Genomic DNA, 15,181 nt, shown 5'->3' on the forward strand with positions numbered 1-15,181 from the left:
AACTCTACGATCTGTCGAGAATTAAACGAGCTATAAGCGTTCTGAAAAACCAACAGTAAATTAACACAGGATTAAAGTCCTTTAAAATAAGAACAGAGCAGCAGGAAATACATAGCTCATCATGTTGCTCCTTAGTTATGTTTCTATACAATGCAGATGTAACGTCAGTCAATTTTCAACATCAGTTATCAACCAAAGAAAGCAGTTGTTGCTACCGAGAAAATTCGTCAATGCCATCCTGCATACAATGTGTTGTAATTTGAAGCCACTTTTAATTCGGAAACCATGCATGGGTTTGTGAAAACTGAATGATCAATCAGTTTATATTATATGTCATATTATGTCACTTTAGAATGCTTTGGTATTGTGAAAACTTTTAATAAGTCTTCTTTGAAAGGTTTAATGGCCCTGAAAAGCGCCGTGTTTTACGGTGGCTGGTTTTGCCACCAAAGCAGTCTGTATAAACAATTTTTTTCCTTCTCCTACCTGCTGCCGTTTTGCGATTGCGTTTGCCACTCGCTGAAACTAGTTGTTGCCACCGAACCGAATGTGCTCTGTTCTGTAGACGGGTTTTCTTATTGTCGTGAGCAGCTTTGCAAGCCAACTCGAGCACTCCGGCGGCCGAAATTCTATAACCGCTATTAGGTATATTGTGATGTGAAACGAAGCCATACAACCACACTGATTTACGTTTTGAAAAAGAATGATATATTTTTCAGCGGATCCGCGCGTTTTGTACTTTAATCTAAAGAGTTTATTGTTCTGTTATTATTCGATATCCCCATCTTGTTCGGCTAAACCTTCCTGTTTGCGATTGCGTTTACCACTCGCCACATATTTCACAGTTGGAAAATTTCTTCCCATTCAGCTTGTGACATGTTGTACAGTAAATTACATTTAATGCGACGTGCCGAAGCACCGCTCAGTGTCGCATTGGAGGCGATTTTAACCTGTAATTGAATTTTGCATTTGCGATGACAGTGGTACAGTGTCGACTTTCAATGTGGGGTCATAATTTGGACCCTGCACTCTATGTTTACAAAAATGTCCAACTAAATATGTCGCATTACATGACCGTCCAATTAGCTAAATGTCGAATAAGTTTTCAATCTGGAAACAATTTAAGAATTGGTGAAAATTGAATAATCGGAAAAGTCCCCAACCATCAATAAGCTCAGAACAACTGCCAAATTCTCATACTCATCATATCCTGAAAAACAGGATTATGAAAAAATCAATTTGTGTTTTATTATTATTGTGGATATTGTTTTAGAAAGCATTGAACTGTATTTCGTAAACTCTTTTTTGAAAGGTTTAATGGCCCTGATAAGCGCCGTGTTTTATGGAATGGTTCCAATTTAGAAAACTTAGTACTCGTGGTTTTGAAAAAAAAAGCCATTTCGAACACCCTCGATGCCGCCTTGTTCTGGATTTGCCACCAAAGCAGTTTGTATAAACAACAAACTTTATTTCTTCTGCGTCTGCCTGTTGAGGTCTTGATGTCCACCGAACCAAAGCGCGAGCAGTTTTGCCAGCCAACTCGATCACTTCGGCAGCCGAAACTCTATAACGGCTGCTAGGTGGACTGGTGCACTGATACTAACGCGCTCGGCCTAGCTACCCTTGCGGAGCAATTGGCGAATACACCTACGGGAAACTGCAGTCCAACACGGTTTGAGCGGGATTTTGCCTTTCCTTTCACTTTTCCTCCTTTGCCATGTCTAGACATGGCTGCTTGTGTTAGTTTGATGATGTGATGTGATGCGAAACGATGTGGTGTACGGTTTGAATGAGAATTATCGTTACGGAAGGAAGGAAGGAAGGTATTGTATTATAGAGACTTTAAACTTTTGCAGTTCATTCGTCTCTAGCCTTGAGAAAGGCCCTTTGAGAACTCTACTCTACTCTATTACTCTACTCCAGCGCTACCACCTCCGCCCTCTTGCCTTGAGAAAGGCACTCGATCCCTCGCCGTCCAGCTCGTCCAGCAACGATGTTGTCCAGTCGGTGTCCACACAAAGAATGATCGTTACGGCAGCGGAGCGGGGATTTTTAAGCTGACTGGCTGGCTCGAGAATTACGCATGTGTGAGACTGCGACCAATGTTTCGTTCATTTTTTCCTTTTTCCTTTCCAATCGTGCTTCATTTCGCTGCTGCTGTGGTTGCCCGTTTTGGTCGGTACGATTTGAGGAGCACAAAATGGACCAATCAAAAATGGGCACATAGTGCATTTGGACAATGCTTGATATTTCACAATTATTCAATTATTTATCTCAAGAAAAATGAAATGTTATTCGTTATGATAGATGCGTAGATATATTTCCTATCAATTGATGAAAAAACCTTTGCGATCTATTGAGAAATGCTCGAGTTATAAGTTGGAACGATCTTGCATTTTTTCCTACTTGTTCAGTGCCTAGATTTCCATTTCACCCCCTATATCTTCCGGTTAGACGTAGTCCTACGTCAAAAGAAACATTGAATAAAAGAAAAGAACAAAAGTTGCGAGAGTCTGTTTGAGTTGAACAGCAAAGCTATTCCAATAACTTTGCGGTAAACTTATTTAAACATATAATTGGGCCGCTAGTTCCACAAACAAAAAGCAAAAAAAATATATTATAAAATATTGCAGATTGTTTACATCAAAATCCAAGATGGCTGAAAGGCCTTTCTCATAAGTTGCGCTACCGTATTGTATTTATCGTGGTCTAAATCAAGGCGCTTGCATAAATGTAGAACAGGTTAAGCAACATCGTCACTTCAATAAGAAGGGGATTACGGTTTGTGGAGCGGGGGTTGTTTGTTTTGTTATTGCTAGGATACGCCATTTTTGCATTTTCACATGCAAGAGTAGTGGATATGAGAATGAAATTCTACAAAATCATTCTTTCTTTTTCACATAAATTCGCGAAACCCGAACATAGTAGGCATCGTTCGAATAAGCGTCGTAGCAGTTTGTAGAGAGCCGCCGGCAGCGTTCTGATGCTGTTTGTTAAACAATACCGACAGCATTTCCAATATGGCTGAAAGTGCATTTCATATGATTGTTTCACCTGGTACATATAGAGGCGCCTTGGTCTAAATCAGCCTTTAGTTAAATAAACGTCAGATGCAATACACATCCCCAAGGAAAGTAGAGTGGAAGGTAAAACGTAATGTCAGAATTGCCGTTCGGACGTATCCCATAAGTTTGAACTTATTTACATAGATGGTATCCAAACAACACTAACCATTGACTACATTTTCGCCGGCACGGTTGATTGTCGTTATGAACCAGCACAAAAAACAAAGCTGCGAATTATGCGCCAGTGGCGGTACCACGATCAAAGCACTCCCTGAATCACATTAGCCGAGCCAGCTGGCGGAAGCATATGCATAAAGGTTACTAGGTTACTATTTTCAACGACAACTGTTTATTTATTATACTGCTTCAAATACCTTCGACGAAATCAAATGTAACCATACCAACGTAAGTAATAACATAAACAAATCCAAACTTTTCGTCTTGCCATTCCTCAAACGTCTTTTCTAAATAGTGTAAATTACGAGCCACCTGTTAACTCCACCATCTTGCACATCCCTACCAACGATTGGTACACTGGAGAAATAGTTTAGTAAAAGCAGCTACCAAATCTTTAGTAGCCAAAACATTGGTAAAATATACAAATTTTTTGTAAATATTACCAAATTTCAGTACAAGGAATGTCAGATTCATTGAACGTCCCTACCAGAGATTCGTATATTTTACTCCATACCATTAGTAATCTTGTTTTTTTTGTCATACCTAACATCTGTGATGTGCGCACTTTGCAATCGCCATTTCTCTTTGGGAAACGAAACGATTCGGAGGTAAGCCTTTTATTCTTATTATGTTTTATTGCATGTAAACATCTCCTTGGTCGAGAATTTCCGGGGAGAAACAAACAGATGTTTTAATAATAATGACCTAATATTTGTCACCGGTGCTAAAGAAGTTCTTACGGGAGCTGTCCGATCCGATCATTCTGGTTATGTTTTACGACAAATTCGTCGTAAGCCTCAAGTAGGATATCCTATACATGTTTTATATAATTTTTATTAAGTATCCATGTATCTGTCCACAAATAAATTACCAGTGATGCGTAGCAATCCGATTGCATATCCAGGATCTGCCAATTTACCACAACATGACGCTCAAGTATATTATGATACATCTGATACGAATATGTCAAATACAGTACCAGGGGGAACTGAGAGAGGAACCGACAATACTGATGCAAGTGTGGTGCCATATTCTAATGTGTCCTTCTAGGGAGAAAACTTTGTAAGTATGCCTGCCAGCCTTGTCTGACTGTCACATGTTAATGCATTTGTTTAATTTTTCCAGTCAAAACTTGTATAACACGGAAAACCACTTGGGAATAATGGAACTGTTGCTCTATAAGCTGGACTGGAACAAAAAACTACCAGAATTTCTGTCTGCTCCTGCGGTACCACAACGGAAAATCTCCCGAAGAACGGCTGTGTTACAGCAGCAGTAGCAGTAACAACAAATTCCCGGTTAATCCACTGTTTTACCAGCAGAATAGGCTGCTTTAAAAAGTCTGCGATAACATCCCCGGCATCTGTGATACAAGCGTCCTTGGTTGGGGTGTATAATAATGCCGGTAGAAATAGTAGTAATGGAATAGTGGCTGCCGAAAGTCGGGGGACAGCGTTGATACGAGCAGTTGATGATGCAAACACCAACTGATCTGACGAATCAAATCGACCGGTTCCTTCCTCGAGTTCCAATTTTATTTATATAGAAATAATTATTTATTATTTTTATTGATTATAATAAATTTTAATTACAATTGAAAAGAAAATATTACGATTCTATACCCGATCAAAATACCTTTGAACCGACGTTGGACTGACAAATGACATAGTGTTGAACAAATTTCAAATATGTTTAGGGTATATGTTAAACAAACGTTGAACCCACCGTTTATAGTGGGTTATACTGACCAGTTTGACATTTGTGTACCATTGTTATTGTGTAATATGTACGAATAATTCGTATTGCAAAAATTTCAGGTGTATGACACGATTATCGCTATCTCACTCTACCTACCGTCACCGCCTATCTCACTATCCCTCTGCTGTCAGATATCGGACTTTGTTCTTTATTGGAGGGAAAAGCCCACAAAGTGGGCGCAAAACCGATGTCTCTACTGGCTAGCATCGACCTACGTACACATGACGATTGTTTATCGGTCGATAGTTCAATTCGCTCTCAATTCGCTCTCAATTTGCTCTCAATTTTGGCATCCGACATACGCGCCGTGCGAATCACTGAGAGTGGGATGCACCCAATGCTCTCTGAATCTCTTTTTGATTTTCCTTCGCCGTTCTCTTCTCAGTTGTCAAACACAAATTAAATACAGTCTTTCGAGAATATTCGACCGACAGTTGGCTAGTGTGCGCACTAGCAAACCAATCCGATCAAACTATCGGCTGTAAAAAAGTCTGCAGTGTGCAGGGGCCCCTATAGAATACCTGGTAACTGTCTAAGAACGTTGGGTTGGAGCTGCAGTATTGTGTTTTTACTGGAAAAGTCATGAACAAGAGTCAGGTGAAACTCGAGATGGAGAATAGAAGGTTGGAAAATTCACGGGTTTTGGTTGTGTCAAACTTTGATTGTATTAGTAGCCAGGAAGATGGGAAGTTCACATATCAAGCATACCAGCCAGTTACTGAAATGGTTCAATATTGAATGTGTCAACAAATAACGTTGAAGGAGGATATACAGAAACTAAATTTCGCATTCCATTTAACATTTGGAAAAAAAACATGTTACGGATCAACAAAATGTTTCATCTTTTCTTTGATTTATTATTCTGATGTCTATTATTTTTTGAAATGCTTTATGGAACGTTATCTTTTGTACGCAATTGTAAAACTTATGCTTTTATCGCAGGCCACAGCCAAGAGGATATGATCCGCGAGTCAAGATGTGTTGCAAATTTAGCTGTCATTCCCAAACTATCAAACTACTAGTTGAGTTCAAGGCAGATCTATGAAACACGGTGCGCTCATTCGCTAATCATAATTAACTCGAAACAATCGTCAAATTCACGAAAATTTAAAAAAGGCAGTTTTGGAATCTTAAAATTAGAATGAAGATTCATAAGTTAGTCGATTACTTAAAACACGACGCTCTCTTAACCATTTGGCTATATATTTCACAACACACAACATTTACAAAAACCCGCTATTATGATATAAAATCATCATCAGACACAATTCCAGTTCAGTATTACGTAATACTGTATTGCATAGAATACATATTCGAAACCGAAAAGTAAATTTTCATTCATTATTTTTTTATTTTAGTAGTGTGTTAATAGCGGCCCAATTATATGTTTAAATAAGTTTACCGCAAAGTTATTGGAATAGCTTTGCTGTTCAACTCAAACAGACTCTCGCAACTTTTGTTCTTTTCTTTTATTCAATGTTTCTTTTTTAGTCCAAATGTCTTCATGTCTCAAACTTCTACTCTTTCTCTGCGATCAATTGTGGCTCTTTCAATTTTGACTTTGACTTTCAACTCACTACTCTTCATTTCCTACTATCTACTCTATACTTTGTTCTCTCTTATCTCTACTCTCTGCTCTTTATTTTAAACTCTCTACTCTTCACTCTCTACTTTCTTTAGTCTCTCTACTCTCCACTTTCTCTATTATCTACTCTCTACTTTATTTACTCTCTACTCTCTCTACTCTCTACTCTCTCTACTCTCTACTCTCTCTATTCTCCCTACTCTCTACTCTCTACTCTTCATTTCCTACTATCTACTCTGTAATTTGTTATCTCTTCTCTCTACTCTCTAATCTCTACTCTCTCTACTCTCCCTATTCTCTACTCTCTACTATCTCTACTCTCTATTCTGTACTCTCTACTCTCCCTACTCTCCCTACTCTTCTCTCTCTACTCTCTACTCTCTCTACTACTAGCTCTACTCTCTACTCTCTACTCTCTACTCTCTACTCTCTACTCTCTCTACTCTCTTTTCTCTACTCTCTCTACTCTCTACTTTCTCTACTCTCTACTTTCTCTACTCTCTATTCGCTACTCTAAAAAAACGCACACACAAACACATACTCGCATATACACGCACAAACGAACACATACACACACGCAGACGCACACAGTCTCACACACAAATGAACGCATCGCAGCTGCTGACTGCTCACTCTCTCACACTGTTTTTGTTTGCATCAACCAACCAACTAAAAAAATACACACTCCTGCACACGCACACGCACACGCACACACACGCATACGCAAACGAACACACGCATACGCGCACACTCTCTCACACAAAAAACACATCGCAGCTGCTCACTGCTCACTCTCTCACTCTGTTTGTGTTTACGTCAAGAATACGCCCATTTACGACCGTTTACGACTGTTCACGACGACCGCGCATTAATTTTTTGCGATTTTATTTATAGTAAGATGTCCTCCAGTAAATTCATGGCTGTAGAGTGGTTTTCACATTTTGACACACCAGGCGGAGGGTGTATTTTCCCCATGCACTATCTGTCATGTTTCTCCGTAACAAACGAAACGTTATTCGAAATATTAAAATTATTTGTCGATTTCATTAGTTATACCTAACTGCCTAACTGATTTGAAGCGTTTTTTTTTTCTTACTAAAAATTATTGAATACGGAAAAACCTTGGAAAATGAGAAAAAATAAGCACGACAGTTTATGCAATTTGTACTTTTAGCAGAATTTAAGAATAAAAAAACTTAACATTTGACTAGAATTAAAATTGCATTGTAATTAACCCTTTCACGTACAACATCGAGTCTCACTCGACATGGAATGATTGTGCCAAAACGTACAATATCGAGTCTCTCTCGTGGCGCGCTTGCACAAGGCGTTGAGACGCTCAGCAGAGTAGTGAAATTACTCGATGCGTGACCCATCGAAGCGTTTGAATTCGGTCCGCTCTTTAGGAAATCAAATCGTATGTTTAGAACACACTAGTCAACTGTCGGTCGAATATTCTCGAACAACTGTATTTAAATTGTATTTGACAACGGAGACAAAAAGAGATTCAGAGAGCATTCGGTGCATCCCACACTCAGTGATATATATATTCCCACGTACGTGTAAAATATCATCACAGGAGAACGACTGATCCATATATTTTTTGAGTTTGTCTTTACCAAGTTAGAATGATAGAGTACTTTGGAAAATATTTGAGATCATGAGAAAAATTCGCTATGCATATCTATTTATCTTCTATATATATATATATATATATATATATATATATATATATATATATATATATATATATATATATATATATATATATATATATATATATATATATATATATATATATATATATATATATATATATATATATATATATATATATATATATATATATATATATATATATATATATAAATAGATTTCTGTCTGTCTGTCTGTTTTTTTTTTTATTAGAAGTGAGGAACGCTCTTCCAGCCTTATCTGGGAAGGGATAACCCAGACGTCGAGTGGGGGTCGAACCCACAAAAACCAAGCCCTCTACTCGTAGCCTCATTCCCCCCGGGACCACATCTAGGCGACTACTACAAGAGTCGGCTGTGCTCATGCACTTCACGAGTTTTCAACGCTAACTAGCGTTGATCCTTCCCTTTTTCTTTATACAGGGTTTTCCAACTTTAAATTCCGAAAGTAAATTGAAATAAAACACACTTAGAATTCGAATTTCGATGAAACTTTTATTTCAAATTAAAGTTTGGTTTATGCCATTATGTGTGAAATACAACATTATACAAATGTCCACCTAGGGCTTCCTCGCACACCTTGATCCGGAACAGGTAATTTTCGATGACTTTTCGGCACATATGGGGCGGTATCTCGGTCATAACTTCACGAATGTTGTCTTTCGAATGTTCAAGAGTTTGTGGAGAGTTGGCATAGACACGGTATTTCGCATAACCACACAAAAAAAAGTCTAGTGGGTTCAAATCGCATGATCTGGACGGCCAATTGGCATCACCAAAACGCGAAATTATACGTCCCTCAAATTTCGTTCGCAATATGGCCATGTTCGGTCGTGTTGTGTGGCACGTGACGCCGTCCTGCTGAAACCACATGTCATCCGTATCCATATCTTCAATTTGTGGCAAAAAAAAAGTCGGGTGGGTAATGTCGGGGACATAACCGGAGTGACGTAGGACTATACAAAGGGGACAGCTTTTGTTAAATATATATTTTAAATATATTGTTTTATTTCCTTCTCCTACGTGAATACCTACCTATCTACCTGAAAAATGGATTAGTTTACTGTTTACTCTTTATGAATATGTTGATGGTTCTGAAAAGAACCTTTGGTGTTGTGTTTTTGTTATCACTCGATATTCCCATCTTGTTCGGTTAAACCTTCCTGTTTAGCTATTGCGTTTGCCACTCGCCACAGCTTTCACAGTTGGAAAATTTATTCCCATCCAGCTTGTGACATATTGTTCAGTAAATTACATTTAATGCGACGTGCCGGAGAAACACTTTGCCACTCACTGAAACTAATTGTTGCCTTGATGAGCGCCGAACCGAGGCTGCTCTGTTCTTGATGCGGGTTTTCTGATTGTCGTGAGCAGCTTTGCAAGCCAACTCGAGCACTCCGACGACCGAAACTCTATAATCGCTGTTAGGTATACTGGTGCTCCGGCACCAATCCGTTCGGCCTAGTTACCCTTGCGGAGCAATCAGTGAATGCGACCAACAGGGAACTGGAGACCTGCACGGTTCGAGTGAGACTTTGCCTTTCCCTTAACTTGTCCTCCTTTGTTACGTCCACGATGCCGATGCCGTACAACCACACGGGTTTACGGTTTGAAAGAAAATAAGATATTTTTTTGGGGTCCGCGTGTTTTATACTCTAGCGGTACACACTCACAGGATGGAGACAAATCGGCAGACTCAGCCAGAGGGGCGAGTCCAACGAGACGAACGAATGAGCGTTAAAAGGGAGCGATGGCAAAAAAATACATTCATTACGATTTGTTCGCTCGTTGGATTCACATGCAGGCTAAAAAGGGTCCTTTTCAGGATCACAAAATTATCTTCAATCTAAAGAGTTTATTGTTTTGTTATCACTCGATATCCCCATCTTGTTCGGCTAAACCTTCCTGTTAAGCGATTTGTTGCCACTCGCCACAGCTTTCACAGTTGGAAAATTTCTTCCCATCCAGCTTTGTGACATGTTGTACAGTAAATTACATTCAATGCGACGTGCCGAAGCGCCACTCAGTGTCGCATTGGAGGCGATTTTAACCTGTAATGGAACATTTGCGATGACAGTGGATAGTGTCGACTTTCAATGTGGGGTCATAATTTGGATCTCTATGTACACAAATGTCCAACTAAATAAGTCGCATTACATGTCCGTCCAATTAGCTAAATGTCGAACTAATTGTAAATTACTGTACTTTCAATCTGGAAACAATTTAAGAATTGGTGAAAATTGAATAATCAGGAAAGTCCCCAACTATCAATAAGCTCAGAACAACTGCCAAATTCACATACTCGTCAGATCCTGGCAAACAAATTAAGAAAAAATCAATTTGTGTTTTATTATTATTTTGGATAATGTTTTAGAAAGCATTGAACTGTATTTCCTAAACTCTTTTTTGGAAGGTTTAATGGCCCTGAAAAGCGCCTTGTTTTATGGAATGGTTCCAATTTAGAAAACTTTGTACTCGTGGTTTTGAAAAAAAACCATTTCGAACGCCCTCGATGCCGCCTTGTTCTGGATTTGCCACCAAAGCAGTTTGTATAAAGAACAAACTTTTTTCTTCTGCTACCTGATACCGTTTTGCGATTGCGTTTGCCACTCGCCACTCGCTGCAACTGCCTGTTGTCTTGATGTCCACCGAACCGAATGTGTTCTGTTCCGAATGCGGGTTTTCTTATCGTCGCGAGCAGCTTTGCCAGCTAACTCGATCACTTCGGCGGCCGAAACTATATAACGCCGACTAGGTGGACTGGTGCACTGGTACTAACGCGCTCGGCCTAGCTACCCTTGCGGGGAACTCCAGATCAACACGGTTCGAGCGGGATTTTGCCTTTCCCTTCACTTTTCCTCCTTTACCATGTCCAGACATGGCTGCTTGGGTTGGTTTGTTGATGTGTTGTGATGCGAACCGATGTGGTGTACGGTTTGAATGAGAATGATCGTTGCGGCAGCGGAGCGGGGATTTTTAAGCTGACTGGCTGGCTCGAGAATTACGCATGTGTGAGACTGCGACCAATGTTTCGTTCATTTTTTTCTTTTTCCTTTCCAATCGTGCTTCATTCTATTTCGCTGCTGCTCTGGTTGCCCGTTTTGGTCGGTACGATTTGAGGAGCACAAAATGGACCAATCAAAAATGGGCACATAGTGCATTTTGACAATGCTTGATATTTCACAATTATTTAATTATTTATCTCAAGAAAAATGAAATGTTATTCGTTATGATAGATGCGTAGATATATTTCCTATCAATTGATGCAAAAACCTTTGCGATCTATTGAGAAATGCTCGAGTAATAAGCGTTCCAAATCTTGCATTTTTTCCTACTTGTTCAGTGCCTAGATTTCCATTTCACCCCCTATATCTTCCGGTTAGACGTAGTCCTACGTCAAAAAATCGGTTAGCATGCGGCCATAGCGCTCACCATTCACAGTTACCGTCTCGCCGTCCTCATTTTCAAAGAAATACGGCCCGATGACTCCACCAGACCATAATGCGCACCAAACAGTGACTTTTGGCGGATGCAATGGCCTCTCATCAATCACGTGTGGATTTTCTGAGCCCCATATACGGAAATTTTGGGTGTTCACATAGCCACCGAGCTCGAAATGTGTCTCATCGCTGAAGAAAATTTGATGCGAAAATTCTGCATTTTGCTGCTGTTGTTCGTTCACCCAATCGACGTATGTCCGACGCATTCCATGGTCATCACGCTCTAATTTTTGTACCAGTTGGACTTTATATGGATGTAAGTGCAAGTCCAAATGCAAAATTCGCCACAATGATGTGTTTGACAAGCCCAATTGCTGAGCACGCCGTGGAATCGTAACATTCGGGTCATCCTCTACACTGGCAGCAACAGCAGCAATATTTTCGGCCGAACGCACATTACGATGATGCACAGGTTTCACAATATCCGCTACGGATCCAGTTTGTTCGAATTTACGCACTACATTAGCGATTGTGTGCTCTGTAGGCCGTCCATGACGACCAAAATCCGTCCGTAATGATCGAAAAACATTTGCCGGTTTTTCATCATTTTTATAGAATAATTTAACAAAATTAACACGTTGTGCGATGCTAAAACGATCCATATTGTAAAATGGCAGACATTCAACTAACGATATGACGCTTTGGTTGACAGCTATGTCAAACGGTTGTCAGCGCAGGGCTGTATACTTTCGGAAGCCCGAAATGGAAAACCCTGTATAATTAATGAAAAAATTTCATAGAAATTCCATAAGTTCAAATAAAAATTTCACCAAAAACTAACAAGGTACGTTGCATGTGACATACCAATTCTGATTGAGGATGATCTAACGCAAATTTCTATGTCTAGAACATAAAAATCGATGAGCTTTTTTCTAACAACTCAGTATGGAAAACTATATGGTATATTTGATGAAAAAACAGGAAGTGGGTTATATCTATGGTATAACCGCAAGGGTGACGTAGGACTATCGTTGATTTAGAGATAATTTGTTTGAAGTTGAATATAAATCCATTCTGAATGAATGAATAAATAAATATTTGGGGGACTTCGAAAACGAGAGCGTTACGTTGGAGGCACAAGGTTTATGTATCCAATATAGGATACGAAAAACCTTGTTCTGAAGAATAGTCTTCAAAAGCTTTCCTGCTAACTGCACTTGATTGACAAATCACAAAACCAAAGGTATTATATGGATATTTTATGGATAGAAAACATTAAAATAAACTCTTTCGCTCGAATGTAATTTTCAATTCCAAGGTGAACTGGCAGATTATTTTCCAGCAACGATCAGATATTTCCACATTTTCCTCGATACTGGAAGCCCACCAGTAGTTATTACTAACTCGATAACCACCTGTTAATAGCACTTGATTGAAAAATATTTGGTCAAAGTGTTACATGGATAGAAAACATTAAAATAAACTCTTTCACATGAATGTATTTTTAAATTCCCAGAGGAACTGGTAGATTATTTTCCAGCAATGATTAGATCTTTCCGGAACTTTCTCGATGCTGAATGGCATCCAAACGGAAAGAATTCTGCGCGTGTATGTGTCGATCCTTAGCCTCACGAAAAACGAATGCGTCTCACCACCAGAATATCGCTTAAGTATGTTTTGTGTGTGTGATTGGATCGAGTGAAGGTGTGGTTTACGATGGTAATTTGGAAGGCAAACTAGAGGGGAATTAACTCTCTGAGCTCGAAACTTTCGGCGACTGAGCAGTAATCGATTGCGTGCGCATACAATATTGGATACTGAACAATCCTACTGATGGGGAAGAATAATCTTCAGAAGCTCTCCTGCTAATTACACTTAGTTGAAAAATTACAAAATCAAATGTATTTGGTCGCTGTGTTATATGGTTAAAAAACATTAAAATAAACTCTTTCACATGAATGTATTTTTAAATTCCCAGAGGAACTGGCAGATCATTTTCCAGAAATGATTAGATCTTTCCGGAACTTTCTCGAAGCTGAATGGCATCCAAACGAAAAGAATTCTGCGCGTGTATGTGTCTCCTCCAGCACGTTAGGCAACGATGTTGTCTTGTCGATGTCCTCACGAAAAATGAATGCGTCTAGTGATCCCCGATAATCGTTCGATTAATCGATTATTCGAATACTTCCTACAGAAATCGATTATTAATCGAACGAATACTGCACAATCAATAATCGAAGCGAACGAATAATTTACGTCGATTAATCGATCCAAACTCAGAGAGAAAAAAACGTACGGTCGCTGCAGTTTTATCCTGAAAACAATTCAGTATCATTGACGCTCCCCTAAGTTCGTAAACGGAGCTCAATGCCGTCAACGTGAATTGAGCTTCGTTTACGACTTTAGGAATGAGTAAAAGATAATAATTGATTTTCAGGCGGAATGAACACTTTTTTGATTCCATATGGCTTTCTAGCAAATGAGAAATATTAATCTAACTAATTATTTCTCTCAGTGTGACGATTAATCGATTAATCGATTATTTGGGCCGATTAATCGTATCGAATAACGAACTACTGAAAACTATTCGATTAGTCATTCGTGTAATGAGTAGACTTATGTCCAACCACTACTCGCTAGATGTGCATCTCCACAGAATAAATCTTGTTCAAAGCAACGTCTGTCGGTGTGGAAACGGTTACGATGACATCGATCACGCAGTTTGGCAATGTACGGATAATTACGCAGCCAGAGAGTACCTTTTGAATGCCCTTAGGGCCCAAAGAAGACAACCCTATGTTCCTGTTAGAGACGTGTTGGGAACTCGCGACATCTGCTATATGCAGTTGATCTATATGTTTGTGAAACGGACTAGCATAAGAATTTAATGCTTTTTCGTTATTAGTTTGTTTGTCTTGTCCCCTCATCTCACCGTCGCCCCCCCCCCCCCCTCGACAGATAGTCGAACACCAGATGCTATCCCTGGTCTTTATGCACAATGCTACAGTGCGTGCGGCAACTCTCGGTTGAGACAACGATACCTCATATCCATATCCCTAACCTGATCCATCCCACAAAAATTGTTGCCCCTCTAACCTCGAGTAAACCGCGAGTAATCGGTCGAAACCTACTAAACATAGATTTAAGTTGAAATTCTGTAAAAACAAATCATGAATTAGTGGTTCCGCAAAGCTCATGCGATTGAGCCTTACAAATAAATGAATTGGAAAAAAAAAAAACTATTCGATTAGCTGATGAACGATTAATTTCAAAAATCGGGGATCACTAAATGCGTCTCATCACCAGAATATCGCTTAAGTATGCTTTTTGTGTGTGATTGAATCGAGAGAAGGTGTGGTTTACGATGGTAATTTGGAAGGCAAACTACAGGGGAATAAACTCTCTGAGCTCGAAACTTTCGGCGACTGAGCAATAATCGATTGCGTGCGCATACAATATTGG

The 15,181-nt window shown here is 39.4% G+C and overlaps 1 long non-coding RNA gene across 1 annotated transcript; it reads left to right on the forward strand.

Annotated features, from left to right (window-relative positions):
- Window positions 1-3,900: 3,900 nt before the first annotated feature.
- LOC129763260 (uncharacterized) lies at window positions 3,901-4,762 on the forward strand. The gene is made up of 3 exons (XR_008740860.1): window positions 3,901-4,043; window positions 4,117-4,304; window positions 4,368-4,762. It is a non-coding gene; the product is annotated as an uncharacterized LOC129763260 (long non-coding RNA).
- Window positions 4,763-15,181: the final 10,419 nt, after the last annotated feature.

This window comes from Toxorhynchites rutilus, chromosome 1, assembly GCF_029784135.1.
Source record: "Toxorhynchites rutilus septentrionalis strain SRP chromosome 1, ASM2978413v1, whole genome shotgun sequence".
In the NCBI taxonomy this organism is placed as follows: domain Eukaryota; kingdom Metazoa; phylum Arthropoda; class Insecta; order Diptera; family Culicidae; genus Toxorhynchites; species Toxorhynchites rutilus.